Genomic DNA, 23,019 nt, shown 5'->3' with positions numbered 1-23,019 from the left:
ATAGGCTTGAATATGATCAAAAGTCAAAAGAACAAATCACCTGCAGAACAGTAATGAACACTTCAATTTATCTTTTTGAAAACCAGCTTCACTTTGATGTTACACAACTTGGGAGCAACCCAGTCAGTTAGATTTGTCTGACGTGCGCACTCTTGATCACTGTGCAGTGACCCCTGCTGGAAGTGAACATGTGTAGATGCTACACGAGCACAGAAACTGGCTTGGATGTAATAGTCCCCAGATGAGTAGCTCACTGCTCAGAGTTAATGGTCAAATATAATCATTTGGGGGAGGTACCAGAGGGCAGTGCTGCCCACCGAACTGTTTCTCAACACGAAGCATCACCTCCAAGGTATTACGAAAAGAGGGATGGGGGGTAATTCCATTCTGAAGTAATACTAGAAATTGCTTTCATCTGATAGCTACCATATGTGATGCACTTTGATATTAAGAGGTCCTCCACTAATTTACTGTAATGCATCTGTGCATAGATATAGCACATTGATTGATAGCTGATTAATCTGCAGAATGTGGGCTGATAGAATTGGTTGAAAGACAATTGTTGCCTGCTGTCACTTTAAGGGAACACTGTAGAAAGTATGTTGCTCTTAGATGCTTTGCATTTGTGAATATATGTGGTCTGCATCGAAAAGGCCTTGAGCATTTCCTGTCAGTGAGAGCAAAGATAATTCTGAGCACTGTTGCCATTGGGAATTCCTCCTCCTCCTCCTTCTGCTTCATAAATCATTTTGGTGGGGTATGTTACCGACAACAAATTTATACTGAAGTACCATGGCCAACTGTAAATTGGACTAAATATCACCAATGAGTTACTTTGAGAATTGTGATAGATAATTGTAACTGGGTGGTTTCCTGCAATTCAACACGTTAATTATTATATTAATTGATCTTTGATGATTCTGGCAGAAACCATTACTGCTGATCATTAATGGCTAGTAGAACACATGAAGTGGCAGTAATTCTATCATCCATGCATTTATCAGCATGGAGACACATATTCCCACTGCTGTTAAGCCCACTCTAATGCTATGGGCAAAAATAAATTCTAGGGCATGTACATTAAGATATGAGAATTAGAATAGATGGGATAGAAAACAAGTAGAATAAATTGCATTGATACAAAGCAAGACAATAAAATAAAATTGTTTTTTCAGAGGAATACTTAACTGTTGTGAAAGGTATGCTTCATTGACTTGAACATCTTTCCGAGTTCCTTGAAGGCACCTATTTTCATTCTGTTTATCTAACTGACTGCCAACTGCGACCTTCAGGCAATTGTCACAATCATTTTTATTTTTCAAGAAGAAATGAGATGTCTTCTCAGTTATTGTGTGGTTATTGCAGAGCATGCAACTCCACCATTGTGACTAAACAAAAACAAATGGCTCAGTACATCGCAAAAATGTGCTACAGCATTCAGAAAAAAAGATCTTATTGAGTAGCTTATGAAGCCAAAGAAAGCTAACCAAGTGCTGGTGTAGCTTTACTGTAGTTAGAATAATTAAGACCAGCTGTTATTGCTTTATTTCCTGGATTTAGTCCAACATCACTCCAAACAGACATGAATACATGGAACTTGGACTCAAAGAGGGAGGTTTGTACAGAAAGCCTGACAGTCACTTCTCCTCAAGGGATAGTCCATGAATCAAGCTGTGTCCAGCCGTAATGGCTATCCTGACAGCAGCAAACCAGCAAGAGCCAGCCAGAACAGGAAAGGACCGCCTATAATTTGCTCCATTTTTAACTCTTTGAATGCAAGACACCTTTGTTTCAATTTTGTTTCAACTCCAATTTTCTCCCTTCTTGTCCTGGAGTACAGTTCCACAAGTGCCGGTGGCGATTCTTCATGTACAAGCCTTGACAGTGAGTGTTGACAGGATATATGACCATGGATTCAAATCACAGCCATTTCCAACCTGTCTTCACTCAATAATCCACACATGTCCAGCAGGAGTCATTATACATTGGTCAGGAGTACGAACTATGGCAGAATCCGTTTTTTCTGTATAGCTCAGTTCCACACAATGTGGTGCATTTACCAACTGAGTCATAGAAGAACATGGTTTATTTCAGAATTGAAAATTGGATGGGCACATTCTCATTTCATCAATGCTGCTGTCCGGACAACAGTCAGTTTAGCAGAATGGAACATGGCTATAACAAAGTGCAACTTAACAACAACAACAACAACTTTTATTTATATAGTGCATTTAACGTAGTAAAACGCCCCAAGGAGTGTCATAAAACAAAATTTGCCACCGAGCCATTTAAGGAGAAATTAGGACAGATGACCAAAAGCTTGGACAAAGATGTAGGTTTTAAGGAGCATCTTAAAGGAGGAAAGAGGGGTAGAGAGTTGGACAGGTTTAGGGAGGGAATTCCAGAGCTTAAACCCTAGGCAGCTTTGAGCGATTAAAATCAAAGAAGCTCAAGATGCCAGAATTAGAGGCGCACAGATATTTCGGGTGGTTATGTGGCTGGAGGAGATTACAGAGATAGGGAGGGGTGAGGCCATGGTGGGATTTGAAAACAAGGATGAGAATTTTAAAATTGAATTGCTTAACTGGGAGCCAATGTAGATCAGCGAGCACAGGGGTGACCGGGGAGCGGGACTTGGTGCGAGTTAGTTTACGGGCAGCCGAGTTTTGGATGACCTCAAGTTTACGTAGGGTAGAAAATGGGAAGCCAGCCAGGAGTGCATTGGAATAGTCAGGTCTAGAGATAGCAAAGGAATGGATGAGGGTTTCAACAGCAGATGAGCTGAGGCACGGGTGGAAACGGGCTATATAGGTACATATTTTAGAAGACATCTGAGAGCGGTTTGTAGTTTTTAGGCCTTAGCCACTCTAAAGCCTAGTGGGAGGAAGGGGAATTCACTACCTAATCATCTTCCCTCCAAAAGGGGCATCAGTGGGACCTATCTCCTGGCGGTCTTTGGGGTTGGCGGAAATAGTGGGGAAAATGTGGTAGGTTTTCAGGATCCACCTCCCCACCATAATTTGTGGTGGGTGGTGAAAGGGCAGCCAGGGAGAGAGAAATAGAGATTGGAGTGGGAAAGCGACAGTACATTCACTGTCTGATTTGTCTTCACTTTTCATTGCGATTGAGCGGAATAGTGGAGGAACATAGAAACAGGAGTAAGCTCTCTAGCCTGTTCTGACATTGAATTAGATCATAGTTGATCTCTATCTCAATAGCATTTACCCGCCTTGGTTCTATATCCCTTAATACCCTTACCTAACAAAAGTCTATCAATCTAAGGCCCCCGATATTGGTGGCCTTACCGCCCATTGCCGCCGGATGCCGCCGACTGCCACCGAGTTTTGCTGCCAGTCTCCCCTCCGTGCCAGTTTCCACTCGGTCTGCAGCTGGCGAGAGAGGTGTACCGCAGGGAACCGCCCGTTGACGGCCTCTGGCGGCCACGTAGCACAAGTGTCCTCCCGCCCATCGAGCTGCCAGATTGGTGCGGGCAGGAGCCGGCGGCAGCAGGGGGAAGGACCACTGCGTGGAGGCAGATCTAACCCCAATGGTAAGTACGAAGACCTGCAAAAAAAGGTTAGCAAACATCTTTGAATTATTTTTTTAAAACAGCATCTCACCTCTATGGGCTCCCCTGAAGGTCTTCTGGGATTTTCTTTTTGGTGATTTTCATTTTCAGGTCTTCCACCCTCCCTGGACCCGACTCCATCCTCGACAGCACTTGGGCGGCAATCACATTTGCTGCCGAGATTAAGAGCTCCCACCCGCTGCCGCCCAGATTGACGGCATAAGCCATTATTTGGCCACCGGCTTTTAGAGGAATTTTCCTGGCAAAGTACCGCCCGGTCTCTCGGCGGCAATCAGCGGTCCTTTGGGCAGCACTTGGACGGGCCTTGGCCTTCACCAATTTCGGGTCCTCAGTGTTTAAATTTACAATTGACCTAACCTCAACAGCTTTTTTGGCGAGAGAGTTCCCGATTTCTACTACTCTTTGTGATATCATCCCTGAGCAACCTAGTCTTATTTTAAGATTATGCTCACTTATACTGGTCTCCCCCACCAGAGGAAATATTTTCTCTTTCTTTAGTCGATCAAAGCCTTTAATCATCTTAAATACCTCAATTAGATCACCTCTCAATCTTCTACACTCAAGGAAAATCCAGCCCTCAGTAGCTAAGCTCCAGACTAGGTACTGGAGTTAGGTGCCAAGTAGCTCCTTGTCCCTATCCCAGCATGAATCGGCACCTTCAGGAGAAGAGGGACTAAAATTGAAGTTGTTAAAATACATTTCTGTGGAAAAAAGTCAAATATAAAGGAACGTTCCATCTATATTACGTTTATGGGAAAGCAATAGTATCTAGCAATCTTGCTACTAGTAACAGTGTCAAGGTTACAAGGAATTCCGTGCCTCTCAATATTGAAAAACATTAGGAGGCTATACAATTTGAGTAAGTCAGCAAGTTCACACAAATTTGGCCGATTTTTACTAACAATATTATTTCCCGTAAATATAAATTTAGACACAGTCCAATGTAATAACCCAGAAGTAAAATAACAATAAATTATACATAACCAAGTACGTTATGGACACTACATATCAGAAACGGCTAGTAGGTCACATTGCAATGTATCACAATCTGAATTTTACCAACGATAGCATATTCATGCATCATACCTGAAAGTAGCAAAAGAATTGCTGGTCATGTGTTGGAATTACAATCCCAAATTCCTATCCACAGCTACTTCACCACATCTGAAGAGGAGTCCAGTGTGGAAATGCTCTAATAATTGAAAACAAATGGGTGGTCAGTGGTGCTGTTACCATGGGTATAGTATAGCTAGAGTCAAAGCAGAGCCAAGCGGTACGTAAAGTAACCTTTCAGCTTAAACTCAAATTCACCTTCATAAAAGGACAGGATTAAAATATGCCTGAAATTCCGATCGAGGTCTTCCCTTGGGCAAACTACTTAAAAATGGAAAACAAAATGCACACTTACCTGCAGGTGCTGCACCGCTCGAACTTCCGATCCTGAGGCCTTAACTCCTATGCATCGGAGCGCGTGCACGTTGGGACGTCCGTATGCTGGAGCTAGAGTCACATGGCTCTGGGCAGCCAATCAAGGTACAGTATTTTCTCATTCGTAATAATAAGGACTCCGTAAGTTGGAGTTCCCATTTTTATGAGTGAGAAACCCCCCCTCCCCTAACACACAAAAAAATAGAAAAATACACTACATATTTAAGTTTCATTTAAATTAAAGTTCTTATGAAAAAAAATATTTTCCCGACTTTTTAAAAAGTTTTTTTAATTATGCCTTAAAATAAACTTACTGTAGTGGGGAGGGTTTTTAAACAATAAAATATGTTTTCATATGTGTTTATTTAATTTAATTTTAATGTTTATGTTTGTTTTTAAATGCTTGCGCCTGTAAAAGTAGGCTATACGCCTGCTTTTTCAGGCGCAAGATTTTTGAGGACATTTGCTGGGCAAGATATGTGTAAATATTAGAAATCTTGGCCTGCAAATGCCCTCGCTCCCAATATGTGGAGATCTGTCAAGCCAGAAGCTTGACAGATCGGAAAAGCCGTTTTTTAGCGCATGCGCATCGTGCGCTGAAAGCCGGCTTTTCCGATGCCTTCCCAGGTCCGTAGAAATGTCATACAGACCCGGGACATTGGAATTTCGTAAATTCATTGAAAACTCACCCTCCCCCAATAAATAATTCTACCATTCTAGGAAATGGTGTGAACTTTGGCTATTAGTTGTAAAATCCTGTTCAGCAACTGAAGAAAAGCTCACTGCTTTTTAATTTACCATAACTGTACAGTGTTAAAAGCCCAAAGTGTGCACTCAGCTGTAACATATAATGCACAGGCAGCTGTTTTCAAACACTGGCTTTTATTTCTAATGAACATCTACACATGCCTAAAATTAGTGACTCTTTATGCAAATGGATAAAATGTTACAGTCATAAGGTTATTTCCTTCACTTTATTTTAGGATGCACGGACATCGATACTGGAGAAAACTGCATTTTTTTAAAAATCGATACTTATTGATTCCACATTTCCTCTGAGCCCAACCTGAGGCTGCATTGTATGAAACTATAAAATATAATGAGCAGAAAGAAGTACAGCTGTTGAAGGAAAAAAGTCATAAGCACTGTTATTTGATATCGAGCATGAGGAGAGCCTGTGGTGAAAATAACTTTCAGATACTGCAATAGGGTTTGTTCAAAATGTAAACTGCAATTGTTGGGTAAACATTTGAAAAGCGTGTTATTTTTTTTTCAACTGCTGAAGGCCTTTTTTCTTTACCAAAGGGTGGTATTTTTCAAACAATTCTTATAATTTTATTTATCCCTTTAAATGGAACATTTCTGCCCACAGTGTTATTTTTAATGGGACATCTGACAAGTTATAAGAAGATGTGGAATATTGAGATTAACCCATCCCACCAAAAAATAGTTCCTGGATCTGAATTTCCCTGCAGTACCTTTGATGGAAGATTGGCGGAACCCTTGGAGAAATTGCTTAAATGGGCATTTTTTCCTGTTTAATATTTTATCCAGGGGGTTTTCGCAAGTCTCCTGCCAAAGAATCTATGTGGGAATTCCATGTGTCCATTTTTAATCCTATTGTCCTAGAAAATCAGGAGTGCTCACTTTGGGGTGCTCCTCCTGTGTGGGTAAGTACCCTGCGTTAGAATGGAGAAGACCGAGGAGCACCAGATATTGGGACTCGGACCTCTTTACCATGAGGCCGATGTTGCGGGAGGAATAAAAACATAAAAACATAAGAAATAGGAACAGGAACTGGAATAGGAACAGGAGTAGGCCTGTTGGGGGGGGGAAGGAGTGCTCCTCTTGGCTCCGCATTGAGGCAAGTAACATCTTTTTTGTTGCTGGCGTTCTTTAGGGTTGGTTTTCTTGAGTGTTGCTCATGATGGTGCTGGCTGCATCAGGGCAAAACTGTCTTGCAACGGGGACCTCAAGCAGGCATTAGGCCCTTATTTGCATATTCAAAGGGGCTACCGCCAGTTTCAGGCATGGGTAAAGTAATCCTCTTGTTGTCCTTACCCAATATGGCGGGCGGTGCACTTCCTGCATGCCATTTTGGGGTCACAGCTGTCTGCATAGCACTTGAAAAATTGGCGCTGTGTGGCCCAATTTCTAGGGCATTCTTTTCTCCATCCTCTAATTTTCTTGATGATGTTGACTCATGGTTCCATTGACACATGCCACCATCTAGTGCCTTGCTCAAGTGGCTATTCTCAGTGTGAGCCTAGACACTGAGAGGCAGCTGGCTATTCTACCTTGGGGTGCATCACAGCAAAATCCCATACTGTACTTGCCCAACATTCACTCATACGCATACATTTCAGTAACACTTGGATAGCAGTAAGAAGCAGGGAGCCCTGCTTAATAGTTTTCCCATCTATAGCCCAAGAGCACGGAGGCATCCCCGAGCTCAACTAATTGAGCACAGCACAGGGATTGAATATTGAACCTTCCTGGCCTGTATGGCTCAGTTCCACACTGGGCCACCTGAGCCTTTGGGGAAACCTATCAATCTTAGTTTCCTTTATGAAAGTCAAACAGGTTTTATTGTTTATAATTCTGTTAAATGTTTAGCTCATAAGATAATATGCCAAATACAATTTTCATGAGAATGCCACTCTCGCAAAATGTTAAGCAACTTGAATAGAAAATAACTGTTTTCTCCATGATATATCAATAAATGCTGAATCAGCACTATACCTGATAAGTCTGTAATGTCTGAATGTTTCTGATATTTTATAACATTTATAACTTTTTTTCGATATAATTGTCCCATAAACAAAAAACACTCCAGGCACTTGTCAATGCAAAAGTCAGAAAGTGTGGGCCCAAGTTTCGAGCCGCGCCTAGAACGGCGCAGTCCCGACCTGGACGCCCGTTTTTCGCGCCACAAAGTGCGCCTAAAAAAAACTTCCAGATTCTCCAGCTCCCCGCAGGTCGTTTGCAGCTCGGCGCAGCGCAGCAGGAGCTGTAGGGGGCGGAGCCAGGACCCTGCGCTGAAAACAGTGCCGGGAGCTCTGCACATGCGCGCTACAGTGGGCACGCAAGTGCAGTAGCTCCAGGCACCCAAAACTGTGTGGGAGGGGCCGAAGCACGCAGCCCCTAGCCCTGGCCCAATAGCCTCACTGGGGCTGCGTGAATAAGGCTCCTCCCACGGCCAGCTCCTGCTTCCTCCCGACCCGACTCGACTCCCGCTTCCCCCACGCCCCCCCCCCCCACCCGCCCCCGGACCGAACCAGACCCTGACACCGACCTCCCGGATTGGACCCGACCCAACTCCTGCTTCTTCCCCCCCCGCTCTCCGCCTCCGGACCGGAACCGACCCCGACCCGACTCCCGCTTCCCGCCCCCCGCCTCCGGACTGGACCCGACACCGACCCGACTCCCGCTTCTCCCCCCCCCGCCCCCGGACCGGACCCCCGACACCGACCCCCCGGACTAGACCCGACCCGACTCCCGCTTCCCCACCGCCCCCCGCCTCCGGACCGGACCCGACCCCGACTCGACTCCCGCTTCCCACCCGCCCCTGGACCGGACCCGACCTGACCTCCCTCCCCCCGACCCGAACCGAACCGACCTCCCTCCCACCACCCCCCCGACCCGCGCTCCCCCCGACCCGACCCAACGCCACCTACCTGTAAAATCTGGTGCTGGGGACGGGCCCGGCCCGTTCAGCCTCCCTCCCCCATCTCCTTTCCCCCCTCCCCCTTCCCTCCCTCTGCTCCCCCCCTCCCTCTGCCCCCCCTCCCCTCGCTGTCAGAAACACAGACATTGACAGACAGAGAATGAGAGACACACACAGACAGACAGAGAGATAGAGACACTGACAGAGACACACTGGGGTGGGGGGGATCCCAGCACGCTGTTGGAGGGCTCCCGGTGCTGCAGTCGAAAAAATTTTATTTATTGATTTAAAAAAAAATTAATTATTAATTTTTTTTGATTGATTTATTGGTTGATTTATTGATGTTTTTATCATTTATTATTGATGATGGCTCTTTATTTGTAAAACTGAAGTGTTTAATGCTTGTAAACTTCCCTTTAAACCCCCCCCCCCATTCCCTACGCCTGATTTGTAACCTACGCCTGATTTTCTAAAGTGTAGACAAGGTTTTTTCGAGCGTACAAAAATCTTCACTTACTCCATTCTAAGTTAATTTGGAGTAAGTTTTCACTGACGAAACTTTGAAAACAGGCGTAAGTGGCCGGACACTTCCCCTTTTGAAAAAAAAATTCTGTTCCAAAGTGAAACTGTTCTAACTGACTAGAACTGGAGCAAACTAATTGGCGAGAATTCCGATTTCTAAGATACTCCTTTCTACGCCAGTTGCTCCTAAAAATCAGTAGCAAATCATGTCGAAACTTGGGGCCTGTGTGTGGGGGAGAGGGAAAATCAGATGGAGATCCATTTTGCCCTACTGTACGTGAATCGTGTTATTCAGTTTTGACCCTGCTTATTTTAGGCAACCTTCTGTAAATCAGATGGAGATTAAGTCAGGTATAAAATCTGTGCTGTGTGCATAGCCTCCTCATAAATAGTGGACATAAAGGTGAGAAATGTTTAAGTCTTGCAGGTTGTGACTTCTTAAAAGGGAAGCGGTGGTATTTTTGGTTGCAACAACAAAAAAATCTAAAATGGTTCTTGTAATCTGTGTTCCTCTCCGCTTCAGTTTTCTTTGGGGCTGGAAGAAGAGGATGAAGGAAGGAATGGTATGCATACATCACAGGCAAACCAAGAAGCATTGTTTAAAGATCTAGGCATACCTGCATGAGAACATCTGACAAAAACTGTCTTCAAAGGCTGACGTGTACCAGGGAGGCAATAATGGAATTGTGCCATCTGCTGCCATCCAATCTGCAGATAACTTCCACCACAGAAATAGCACTGTTAGCAGCAGTCAAAGTCACCATAGCTCAGTGGTAGAACTCTCACATCTGAGTCAGAGAATCGTGGGTTCAGATCCCACTCCAAGGACTTAAGGACAAAATCCAGTGCAGAACCAAGGGACTGCAGCACTGTTGGAGGTACCATCTTTTGGATGGGACATTTGAGGCCCCATCTGTCCTTTCAGGAGGGATAAAGAAATCCCATGGTCCTATTTTGAAGAGCAGGAGGGTTCTCGCTGGTGTCTTGGCCAATATTTATCCCTCAACCAACTAAAACAGATTATCTGGTCATTACCACATTGTTGTTTGTGGAAGTTGCTGTGTGCAATTGGGTGCTTCATTTCCTACATTATAACAGTGCCTACACAAAATTGGCTGTAAAGCGCTTTGGGAAGTCCTGAGGTTGTGAAAGCTGCTATAACAATGGAAGTGATTTTTTTTTTTCACTGTCCTGATTTTTTTTATGCCTCAGGCTCCTTGCATAAAGCAGGTCACTGATAATTTCCTCCGCAAGAAACTTTAAGCACTTTCCAACAATCGAGAAAAGTGGAAATACAGAACAGGCCTGAAGCTTGTTCTGTTTTTGTTCCAGATTTCCAAAATCGGCAGTGTTGTAGCCTTTTTTACTTTATCACATTCCCAATGGAAAATCAACAGCAGATTGAGAGGGAACAACAATTATTTCATGTGGCAACATTCCCAAAATCAAAATGATTAGTTATGTAGCCTTTTGGGCCCCTAGGCACAATGCCTTGATGTTCAGCAACCGCAAGAAGTTCCCAGTCCATTAATGTTCCAATGGTCAATGACCAACTACAAATGATTATGCAGGTTAATGTCCGCTTTGCAAGCAGCAGTCATATAGTTTTCATTTTAAGTTAATCCCTTGTGCCTGGTTATCTGGAGATAGTAGAGTTGAAAGACACCAGGGATAGCCCCTTGCTCTTCTTCAAAATAGGACCATGTGATGTATTTACATCCACCCGAGAGGATAAATGGGACCTCAGTTTAATGTCTCATCTGAAAGACGCCACCTCAGTCCTGCACTGGAGTGTCAGCTTTGATTTTGTCCTGAAGTCTCTGGAATGGGTTCCTCTGTACAGCTGGCTAATGACACCCTTGCGAGAGCCATAAGCAGACGCTGAACACAGATTTAACGCTCATTGCCTAGAACTTTGAGCATGCGGGGTACGCAGGGAACGATGCCTGCGCCTGAATGGTGAGGTTCGAGGTGCATCCGATAATGGACCATGGGCCTCATTGCCGTCGAGCCGGCAAGCTGCGGAGAGTAAGAGGCAGCTCACCGGCAGAGTGGGATGAAAGATCGGGCTGCTGCGAAACCAGCAGCAACTGCCAGGTAAGTGATGAAGGGAGGCGACCAGGAAATGGGGGGGTGGGTAACTGGGAAGGGGGTGACCGGAGGGGCGACAGTGATAGTGGTGGGTGGGGGTACTAGCGATTGGGGAGGAAGGAATTGTGATTAGGGGTGGGAGCGGTGGCCGGCAGCAGCCCACATTCTTTGAATGTGGGGTCAGGAGGAACACTTCTACTCCTCCTAGCTCCACATTCAGGTAAATATAATTTAAAATCTTACCTTGTTGATAGAGGCCGACAGCGGTCCCTTTAAGATGGTAAAGTGCCCCAAGGTGCTTCATAGGAGCATTATCAGATAAAATTTGATACCGAGCCACATAAGGAGATATTAGTCTTGGTCAAAGAGGTAGGTTTTAAGGAGCATCTTGAAGGAGGAGAGAGTAGAGTGGTGGATACGTTTAGTGAGGGAATGCCTGAGCATAAGGCATAGGCAGCTAAAAGGATGGCTGCCAATAATTGGTTAAAGAAATCAGGATGTGCAAGAGGCTATAATTGGCAGAACACAGAGTTCTTGGAGGATTGTAGGGCTGTGGGTAGTTCATCATTGGCAGTCCCTCAAACGAGCATGACTTGCTTCCACATGAGTTCACAGATCTTTCAATGAAGAACCCGATGTTCCAGTCCTAAACTCCAATTGAAGGGGTGGAAGATGCCGGTGTGTGGATTTTTTTAACGTGTGATGACCGTTGCACACCAGTCACCACACGGACTTGACAAAGCTAGGCCTTATCCAGTGGCAAGAGTTAACCAGGATGACTGGAGACCTGCTCTGCTGCACGGACCTAGGGCACACACATACCGCAGTGTGGGCAGGCCCTCGGCTCTTCTGGACCCCGTATCCTCATTCACCGCACTTCCGCCACGATCTCGCGCCGCACCTCCGCCACGATCTCCCACCATACCTCCACACGAAACATTCGCTGAACCTCCGTCACGATCAGCCACCACATCTCAGCCACGATCCCTCATCACTCCTCTGCCCCGATCACTCGTTGCAAGGCCGCCACGACCTTCCCGCTCCTTTGCTGTACCAGGGCTCCGCCGATGCTCCTGCCCATGCTCCAAACAGCGACCTAGGTCCTGATGACATCACCCAGTTGCCCACATCGAAGCCATCGCACATTTGTGTCAGCACGCACTGGAAGCTGCAGTGGCATGCTCCAGCTCTTTTTATAGCCCTGACCTGCGAAGATGTTCTCTCGCAGGTCGGGCTGGCCCTTGATGTCTCAGGGCCCGCCGCTCCAGCTCTGGTGGTGCTATAAAAAGAGCTGGAGCGCCGGGCCCTGGAATACCGTGGGCCACCCCGGTCTGTGGGTGGTTATAGAGATAGGGAAGAGTGAGACCATGGAGGGATTTGAACTTAAGGATGGGAATTTTAAATTTGAGGCATTTTCCTATGTATTGCTGGGGCTGGTTGTCTCAGGGCGAACCAATCTTGAATGTGCAAAGCACCTAACATCTGTTTCAGGCATGAGTATTGCATGTCAAATTTTTCACCTTTACTGGTATGGCGGTACCACACCTCTGCCACAATCTCCCGCCACACCTCAGCACCAAACATTCACTGAACCTCCGTTATGTCACGAAAAATGTGAGATGTCCGAAGCAGTGCTTCAGATCTTTGGACATAGCAGGTGATATCTTGCAGTACAGTCCACCTGGCTGTCTAAGATCATCATTGTCGACTGCATGCTCTGCAACTTTGTCAGGAGGAGAAGCAAGAGGCGGCCTATCCACAGGTAAGGCAAGTGAGACACTGACAGTGACCTAGCGAATGTCATCTGCTTCTAACATGTAGCTAACATTCATGTGCACTATGCACTGGTCCAATACATCTCCAACAATATTGTCCTGTGTACTAGCAAGGATGCTGCTACCTTATCTTATGCCATCAGAAGTAAACCCTTTGAACAATGTTGAATGAAGTGAAACCAAGTGATGCCCTATAAGTGATTAAGGCAGATGCTTAATGTGTTTTACCCGTGTCTGCCCACTTTCTGGTACATCTTCTGCTATTTGAGTGGGAAAGCTAAATGGGTCAGATGTGGTATCACCATGAGAGATACCAGTGTCAACTGTGCCTGCTCCATTCATACCCCTGCTGCTGGGCACTTCCTCAGCATGTCCACAGATCTGCATGGGAGAAGAACTTTGAGCTTTATTGAGATAGTAAAGCATCATGTATTGGGTCTTTATATCTGATTTCATGTTGATGCAGGAAAAGGCAGCCTGCTCTACATTTGAGCCCAATATCATTCTAGTAGTAATGTGAGCATTCATAAGATACACTCTGACTGCATGTAGGACCTTTGTCACTGGGGACTAAGCTATATATATATCTGTCGAGTTGCCATTCACTCAGTGGCAGACTGTAGCTTTGCTAGGTGTCCATCGACGTTTCCACAACTAGTTAGTGGAATCCTCCACAGTTACCATCATCACATCTTGGAGGATGCTGTACAAAATATCAAATGATTCCAGAAAGTGATCATAGTCAGATACCAACCCTCTTTTATAGGGAAACAAAAACAAAATATTGCGGATGCTGGCACCTGAAATAAAAACAGAAAATGCTGGAAATCTCAGCAGGTCAGGCAGCATCTGTGGAGAGAAACAGAGTTAACGTTTCAGGTCTGTGACCCTTCGTCATAACTGGAAAATGTTGAGATGTATCAGATTCTTAAGGAAGTGCAGGGGCAGTGAAAAGGGGAGGGGAGGAAAGAACAAAAGAGAAGGTCTGTGACAGGGTGGAAGGCAGAAGAGATTTAAGAGACAAAAGGGATGATGGGCAAAAATGAGATGGTAATTGTACAAGTTAAGAAACAAATTTGAGTGAAAAGAGTATATTAGGTAGAGAATAAGCCTTTATGCTCAATAATATGGGGCCCAGTGCTCAAAGCACTGTGGTATGTCAGGTACTTTGAGCACTGGGCACATTATCATTGCTTAATCTCCAATTTTGTCCCCTGATTTACCTCAGTTTGTTCTTTAATATTTTTAGTGATATCCTGCTAAATGAACTTTACCTTGATTTCTCAATAAAAATAAAAATTCAGCCATGTCAATTTACCGGACAAGAAGAGGCAGATTTTGGTCTGAGCCCATTTTTGGGCCTAGACGTGCCGCTCTGCAACAAGCGCGTGCCTGAACCAACAGCCCGAAGATTGATGGAAATCGGTCCTCAGGCCTCTTCAGCATACTTGCTGCGAGGTTGGGGTGCCTAAATAAAAGGACCTCTATGAATTTAGCAGTAGGCCCAATGTCTCCACAGATTGGGTGCAGACCCACTGCTAAATTGGTATGCTTTGCACCCATTTTGTGCCTGAAATACGGGCGCAATGCATACCAATTTCTACCCCATATTGTCTAGGACTACTCCACACTTTATTTCCTCTGTTGTGGACTGTGGGCATGTTCCTGTGTGGAGATAAGTCATTAAAAAGATCAAGTCAAATATAATTGTACTTATTCTAAAAAAATACAATTAAGTTCAGCAACAGATATGCTTAAATCATTTTGAAGATTTGGTTAAAATATACTAATTTTTCAGATTTTTTTCTGCAGGGGGATTGTTAAGTAACAACTGAGGGCATGGATCTATTGAAATCAAAGTTTATGGATTTCTTTGACATTTCCTCGTGCCTCTTTCATTCCCCCTCCCTAAATAAATGAACAAAATAGTGGGCATGCATAGGTGCTAAATAAAACACATGTGGCACCAAAGTTATGTGTCTGATTACAGAAAATGAACCATCAATAGCAGAAATAACCATACCTAGCGCATCAGACGCTGTGTTCAGTCTCCCTCCTGAGGCCCGATCTGGCTGAAGACCAGATCTGAGTCAGCTCATTTTAAAATCGCCCATCTTTCTGCAGACAGTAGCTGGCCAAGGGGCACTGAAGGCTCCATAGTGCGGAAGCAAATAGCAGCCAGTATTGCAGAGCTCAACAGAGTGGCTGTAAATCTTGCACAAAGTAGAAATAATTTAAATGACAGCTTTGACAGCAAAACATAACACAAAACAGACAAGGGATGCCACCAAGTGTGCAATAATTTGATTAAGTCAAGGTGAACATTTTATTATAAGCAATGATTAGGGGACACTTGAGTAGAGCACTTGGGGATCATTAAGAAACTGCAGTTTCTTTTAAATCTGTAGTCTTATATAAGTCTATTTGCGAGTAAGCAGCTCTGAAAGTCCGTGTTCAGCTATGAAATTATGGAAGCATAATAGAAAAATATCTAATTTGCTGTGCGTGGGATACTGCATACCGCAGTAAGTCTTTCAGAATACAAGCGACCAATGTAGAATCTATAAGAATCAACTACAAATGCTGGAAATATGTCATAAAACAAATGCTGGAAACACACAGCAGATCTTAAACATCTGTAAGGAGAAAAGACAGGTCAGTTTTCCCTGTATACTCTTTCAAAAAAAAATCACGCATTTAAGCGCCCAAATAAATAGTTCACGAGTCATGAAAATATTATTCCTTCAGTGCAACATTAAGCATTTTTACTTTGCAATTCAATTCTGGGAATGCACTGTTTTCCCAAAGTATGTATCCACCCACTGGCAATTTACCAGATCCATGAAAAAGTAGGTTCCCAGTGCCATCAAGAAAAGGATCAGTTGTGCTTTATATAGTGCAGCCAAAGCCAACGAAAATGGCAGATGTGCCAATGGCTGCACTTTTATCATGTAAAAGTGCCTATTACATAGTTGGTGTACTTGTCTTATGTTACCACTGCTTGTGAGTTCATCTTTTTTTTTGAGGCAGACTGTGCCATTTACCCATTCTTTCCCTGAATCTCACTTTGTTATCATTCAGCTTCCACTACAGAAGTCGACTTCTGTATCAGGGATCAGGGCAGTGTGGAGGGAGATTAGGGGATTGGGGTCTGGAGCATTGGCAATCAGGGGTCAGGAGAGGAGGTAGGGGTTCTGTGAATGGGGTGTGGGAGAGGAGGCCAGGGGTGGGGGGGGGGAAGGGCAGAGGACTGGGAGGGAGGGTGATTAAATGTAGGGTCTGGAGGAGCAGGATTACTTAGTTACTTACCTTCTTTGTTGCAGGTGATCTCTCGAACTGGCTTCCCTAAGTACAGCCCGTGATGGCGCTGTCTGCCTCAGGGCAAACCAATCTTGGAGAGGGGTCCTCCAGCAGGCAGTAGGCACCTTATTTGCATATGCAAAGAACCTAATGCCTGTTTCAGGTATGGGAAAAAGGACACCTCTTGTTTGTCCTTATTCAATATGGCAGGTGGCACACTTCCGTCCTGAAATGTGGGTGTTTCCTGCCCAACATTTTGGGCCCGAAAGGTGTTTGCTAAGTGCCCGTAAAATGGGCACTGCGCAATAATTACTGGAGTGTAATATTTAAAAAAATTATATTCTTTGAGTATCGGCAACCAATCACTTATTGCCCTGAGGGCATTAGGAGTGAACTACGTAAAGTTGAGTCACATGTGGGCCAGACTGGGCCAGGGTGGCTCATTCCCTTCCCTGAAGTACACCAGTGAATCAGTTTGGTTTTTACAACAATCCAGCAGCTTTCATGGTAATTTTATTAGCCCATGAATTACCAGATTCATTGGATTAAATTTCAAAAATTATCATAGTGCGATTTGAATTCATCTGGGCTGCTGGTCCAGTAGCAGAAACATAGAAAATAGGTACAGGAGTAGGCCATTCGGCCCTTCGAGCCTGCACCACCATTCGATAAGATCATGGTTGATCATTCCCTCAGTACCCCTTTCCTGCTTTCTCTCCATACCCCTTGATCCCCTAAGCCATAAGGGCCATATCTAACTCCCTCTTGAATATATCCAATGAACTGGCAGAAACAACTCTCTGCGGCAGGGAGTTCCACAGATTAACAACTCTCTGAGTGAAAAAGTTTCTCCTCATCTCAGTCCTAAATGGCCTACCCCTTATCCTAAGACTATGTCCCCTGGTTCTGGACTTCCCTAACATCGGAAACATTCTTACCGCATCTAACCTGTCCAATCCCGTCAGAATCTTATACGTTTCTATGAGATCCCCTCTCATCCTTCTAAACTCCAGTAAATAAAGGTCCAGTTGATCCGTCTCTCCTCATATGACAGTCCAGCCATCCCTGGAATCAGTCTGGTGAACCTTCGCTGCACTCGCTCAATAGCAAGAACGTCCTTCCTCAGATTAGGAGGCCAAAACTGAACACAATATTCCAGGTGAGGCCTCACGAAGGCCCTGTACAACTGCAGTAAGACCTCCCTGCTCCTATACTCAAATCCCCTAGCTATGAAGGCCAACATACCATTTGCCTTCTTTACCGCCTGCTGTATCTGCATGCCCACTTTCAGTGACTGATGAACCATGATACCCAGGTCTCGTTGCACCTCCCCTTTTCCTAATCTGCCGCCATTCAAATAATATTCTGCCTTATCACTAGGCTATCATCCCAGCAGAACGAACTAGTGATTGGAAGGAGGAACTCTGGCTGATTTCTCCTACTCTAGATCATGTGCACTGACGTGAATTGTTGTGCTTCTATTAATTACCCACCCAACTCAACAGAACCTGGGGATCAAACCTAGGTCTTTCTCAGTGCTATTCTGCATAGTTAAAATCGGAGCTATAGTTGCAACTGTTTTTCAAAGTTATATTATGGTGATCATGGTGTTCAAATCAGGTGCTGTTTTAAATGGAATGAAAATAGGCCAGTTGCCACTTAGTTGCCACTGCCGCTGGAACACAAATGCACTATTAAACAAATTAAAATATTTTTGTGGGGAGAGATTTGTCATTCGTCTTGTAGGATCGCTCTTCGTTCAAAGATCCTGCAGGAATTCTATAAAGCTGGATCGGTATGTTGACTGGAAGATCTTGTAAAATATTTGGTTGAAGGATGATTTTGAAAAACGTGGACATCTTGAAGCAGAAAGGGGTATTTAGCACTCCGAGAATTGCAAGTGTTCACTTCAGGCTGTACAGAGAAGTCAGCCTGTGAAAAGGAAATAGTTTCATCTATAATTGTGTGTTATCCCATTATACAAGCACTGAGGCTCAAGATGAAACAATTTAAAACAAAAGCGATTTCTTGCAATTTAAGACAAAAGCAATTTGTTGTCATTACAATTGCTTGATAATCTCGTTGTGATTTACTTCGGAAACCTTTGAAGGTTTTAGATTTTATTGTAAGCCACCAGCTTAACCAAGGCAGGTACATTTGTCATTTCCACCCTTTGCAAAAAGAATAATTAAGCTTGCAGTTATACTGCACCATCAGTCTGGGACTGGTCATTGTAAAGTGAAAAGTGGAGACATCACAAGACCCGAACCTCAAATCTGGCACCAAGCTTACGGTCTATAGGGCTGTAGTGATACCCGCCCTCCTGTATGGCTCAGAGATGTGGACCATATACAGTAGACACCTCAAATCGCTGAAGAAATACCACCAACGATGTCTCCGCAAAATCCTGCAAATCCCCTGGGAGGATAGACGCACCAACGACAGCGTTCTCAATCAGGCCAACATCACCAGCATCGAAGCACTGACCACACTCGACCAGCTCCATTGGGCGGGTCACATTGTCCGCAAGCCCGACACAAGACTTCCAAAGCAAGCCTTCTACTCGGAACTCCTACACGGCAACCAATCCCTAGGTGGGCAGAGGAAATGTTTCAAGGTCACCCTCCTTGATAAAGTTTAACATCCCCACCAGCAACTGGGAATCACTGGCCAAAGACCACCCTAAGTGGAGAAAGAGCATCCGGGAGGGTGCTGAGCACCTCGAGTCTCGTCGCCGAGAGCATGCGGAAAACAAGTGCAGGCAGCAGAAGGAGCATGCGACAAACCAGGCTCCCCACCCACCCTTTCCTTCAATGATTGTCTGTCCCACCTGTGACAGAGACTGTAATTCCTGTATTGGACTGTACAGTCACCTGAGAACTTGCTTTGCGAGTGGAAGCAAGTCTTCCTTAATTTCGAGGGACTGCCTATGATTTGTTATGTTGCAAGTAACAAATTGTAATCTATTCACTCGAAGAGAGTTTTGCCATATATGCTCGCACAGTGATTATTTTTTAAATTAAGAGAGAGTGGACAGGGTGTCTATTCTTAGAACAACTTCTGTACATTAAGTATATAATGTGCCCAGGTGGTCGAAGTGCATGAGCACTTTTGCCTTCACACCATTCTGGAGTTAAACTGCTCATGGTGCCAAGCTCGAGTGGTATAAGACAGTTTCCCCAAGAGGGTCTCCCACTGCTCCTTTTTGCTCTGTTCTATAATCGGATCTGACTTGTCTCTGGAATCATGCTTCTACCTACATGTGGCTGAATGTCTGAAAGCGTCTTCCGCTGATAGTATAACTGCAGTTTAGGGTTACCAACTCTGGTTGGACACATTCCTAAAGGTTTCACCACAGACTTCCTGCCTCTAATCGCCCCGCCCCTACAATCTCGTCATTGGTCACCCGACATGCCCATCCTCATGGTGCACAGCCTTTCTCTGCCAATCAACAGATGCTTCATTACCCGATTGGATGGTTTTTGACTGTCAGTCAAGCAGCAAAAGATCCAATATTTTTATAATTTGTGAACAAAAGTGTTCAAATAAATTATTTTAAAACATAATTTTTTAATGCCCCGGCATTTTTTCTTCTGGGTTACTCGCAGCAGTGTCCTGGAAATTCCTGGAGAATCCAGGGCAATCCTGGAGGGTTGGCGACCCTCCTGCAGTCTCAAATCACAAGCCCAGTATCAAGCTTTTGTCCCATTTAGGCAGATGATGCATTTGTAGGCCTCAGCAGGTAAATAAATTATAAGAAAAAAAATGACAAAGGAAAGTGCTAAGTTCAGAATAACTCCAGGAGACTTGCAAGCTCAAACCATTGTGACCTTGGTCTCTTTAATATAACTCCAAAGTGAGGCAGCAGCATGGTGGACTGCCTTTTATACCTGCTTGCTTCAGGGTACACAGGTGACCCATAGGTCTCCTACAGGTGTGCCCCCTAGTGGCAAGTCTTACACAAAGGTTAGGTTCACATACATAACATCACTTCCCCCCAAAGTCTTAAGTATAATTTATTTACAGGTTGAGGCGATCTGGCACTCTGCGTTCCCGGGTGGATCACCTGAGTTGAAGTCCTGGCATGGGTGAGTCGATCAGATCATTGCTGCATGGCAGTGGGGCTGGTCTGATCAGACTATTGGGCGTGGTGGGTTCATCCTCGTGGTTGACAATGAGGTTAATTGCTGGTTGGGTGTGTGTTAGTGGATCATAGATGGTAGGGTCTTCTTTAAACTGTTCTTGGTTGTCCGTGAATCGCAGTTTGGTCTGATCCAGGTGCTTTCTGCATGTTTGCCCATTCAACAATTTCACAACAAATTCCCCTCCTTGTCTAAGACAGTGCCAGCAATCCACTTGGAACTGTGACCATAATTTAGAACAAACACCAGATCATTAATCTCAATGTTGCGCGATGCCACCGCGCGATCATGGTACACGTTATCCCGATGCCGTCGGGTTTCTACATGATCATTGAGATCCAGGAGGACTAAGGAGAGCCTGGTTTTGAGTGCTTTCTTCATTAATAATTCTGCAGGGGGAACCCCGGTGAGCCAGTGGGGGCACGTCTGGTATCTGAGCAGGACCCTAGATAACCGGGTCTGCAAGGAGCCGTCCGTTACACGTTTCAAGCTTTGCTTGATGGTTTGGACTGCTCATTCCGCTTGGCCATTGGGATGCGGGCTTAAATGGGGCAGACCTGACATGCTTAATGCCATTGCTGGTCATGAACTCGTTGAATTCTGAGCTGGTGAAAAATGGTCCATTGTCACTGACAAGGACGCCGGGCAAATCATGGGTGGTTTACATGGCCCTAAAGCTTTCAATGGTGGCAGTGGACGTACATGATGACATTATTATACATTCAATCCATTTAGAGTAAGCGTCCACTGCTACTAAAAACATCTTCCCTAGAAAGGGGCCAGCAAAATCTACGTGGACCTTGGACTACAGCTTGGGGGGCCATGACCACAGGCTCAGGGTCCCTGGGTGCATTGCTCAACTGTGAGCAAGTGTTGCATTGGTGTACGCATGACTCCAATTCGGAGTCAATGTCGGGCCACCAGACGTGCAACCTGGCGATAGCCTTCAAAATAACTATGCCTAGGTGGGTACTGTGTAGGTCGCGCATAAACATTCCCCTGCCTTTTTTGGGCAAAATCACATGATTCCCCCATTGGAGGCAATCCGATTGGATGGACAATTCATCCTTGCATCGGTGAAACGGCTTAATTTCATCTTGCATTTCCCCGGGAACCGCCGTCCAGCTCCCATTGAGGATGCAGTTTTTTTACTAGTGATAGCACAGAGTCTTGGCTAGTCCAGGTCCTGATCTGGTGAGCTGTGATGGGTGACCCCTCACTCTCAAAAGCATCCATTACCAGAAGCAAGTCTGCGGGTTGCACCATTTCCACCCTGGTGGTGGGCAATGGCAGCCTACTGAGGGCATCAGTGCAGTTCTCAGTACCTGGTTTGTGACGGATTACATAGTCATAAGCAGACAATGTTAGTGCCCATCTATGGATGTGGGACGAAGCATTGGGGTTGGTACCTTTGCTTGTGAGGTAAGCAGTTTGTGGTCGGTTTCGAGCTCGAACCGGAGGCCTAATTGATATTGGTGCATTTTCTTAACCCCGTATACACATGCCAATGCTTCTTTCACAACCATACTGTAGGCTCTTTCAGCCTTGGATAAACTCCTGGACGCATATGCAACCGGTTGTAGTTTGCCTGACACATTTGCTTGCTGTAACACACAACCGACCTCGTACGACAATGCATCACATGCTAGTACTAAACGTTTATATGGGTCAGACAATACAAGTAACTTGTTAGAGCATAGTAGGTTTCTGGCTTTATTAAACCCAGTCGTCACCCTTGCGTAGCAATAAATGCAAGGGTTCCAGCAGTGTGCTCAAACCCCGGTAGAAAATTACTGAAATAGTTGAGGAGTCCCAGGAATGAACGCAGCTCCGTCACATTCTATGGTCTGGGTGCATTCTTGATAGCCCCCATCTTGGAGTCCGTGGGTCTGATGCCATCTGATGTAATCTTCCTCCCCAGAAATTCGACCTCTGGCGCCAGGAAAGCACACTTGGAGCATTTCAACCTGAGTCCCACTCTGTCCAGTCGTTTTAGAACCTCTTCCAGGTTGTGCAAGTGTTCGGTGGTGTTGCGACCAGTGATCAAGATGTCGTCTTGGAACACCAAGATGCATGGAACTGATTTCAGCAGACTCTCCATGTTCCTCTGGAAGACGGCCGCAGCCGAGCGAATCCCAAAGGGGCATCTGTGGTCCACGAACAGTCCTTTGTGCGTGTTGATGCATGTCAACTTCTTTGACGGTTCAGCCAGCTCGTGTGTCATGTAAGCAGAGGTTAAGTCTAGCTTGGTGAACGACTTTCCCCCTGCTAATGTAAGTCTTCCACTTTGGGTAGTGGGTACTGGTCCTGTAACGAGAATCGGTGATCGTTACCTTGTAGTCCCCGCAGATTCTGATCGTCCCATCGTTCTTTAGCACTGACACAATTGGACTGGCCCACTCGTTGAACTCGACTGGCGATATGATTCCCTCTCGTTGAAGTCTGTCCAGCTCGATTTCGAATTTCTCTTGCATCATATATGAGACTGCTCGAGCCTTGTGATGA

Source organism: Pristiophorus japonicus, chromosome 2 (assembly GCF_044704955.1).
Source record: "Pristiophorus japonicus isolate sPriJap1 chromosome 2, sPriJap1.hap1, whole genome shotgun sequence".
NCBI classification, from domain to species: Eukaryota; Metazoa; Chordata; class Chondrichthyes; family Pristiophoridae; genus Pristiophorus; species Pristiophorus japonicus.
The sequence above is the reverse complement of the archived record's forward strand: the minus strand, read 5'-3'. Positions refer to the sequence as shown.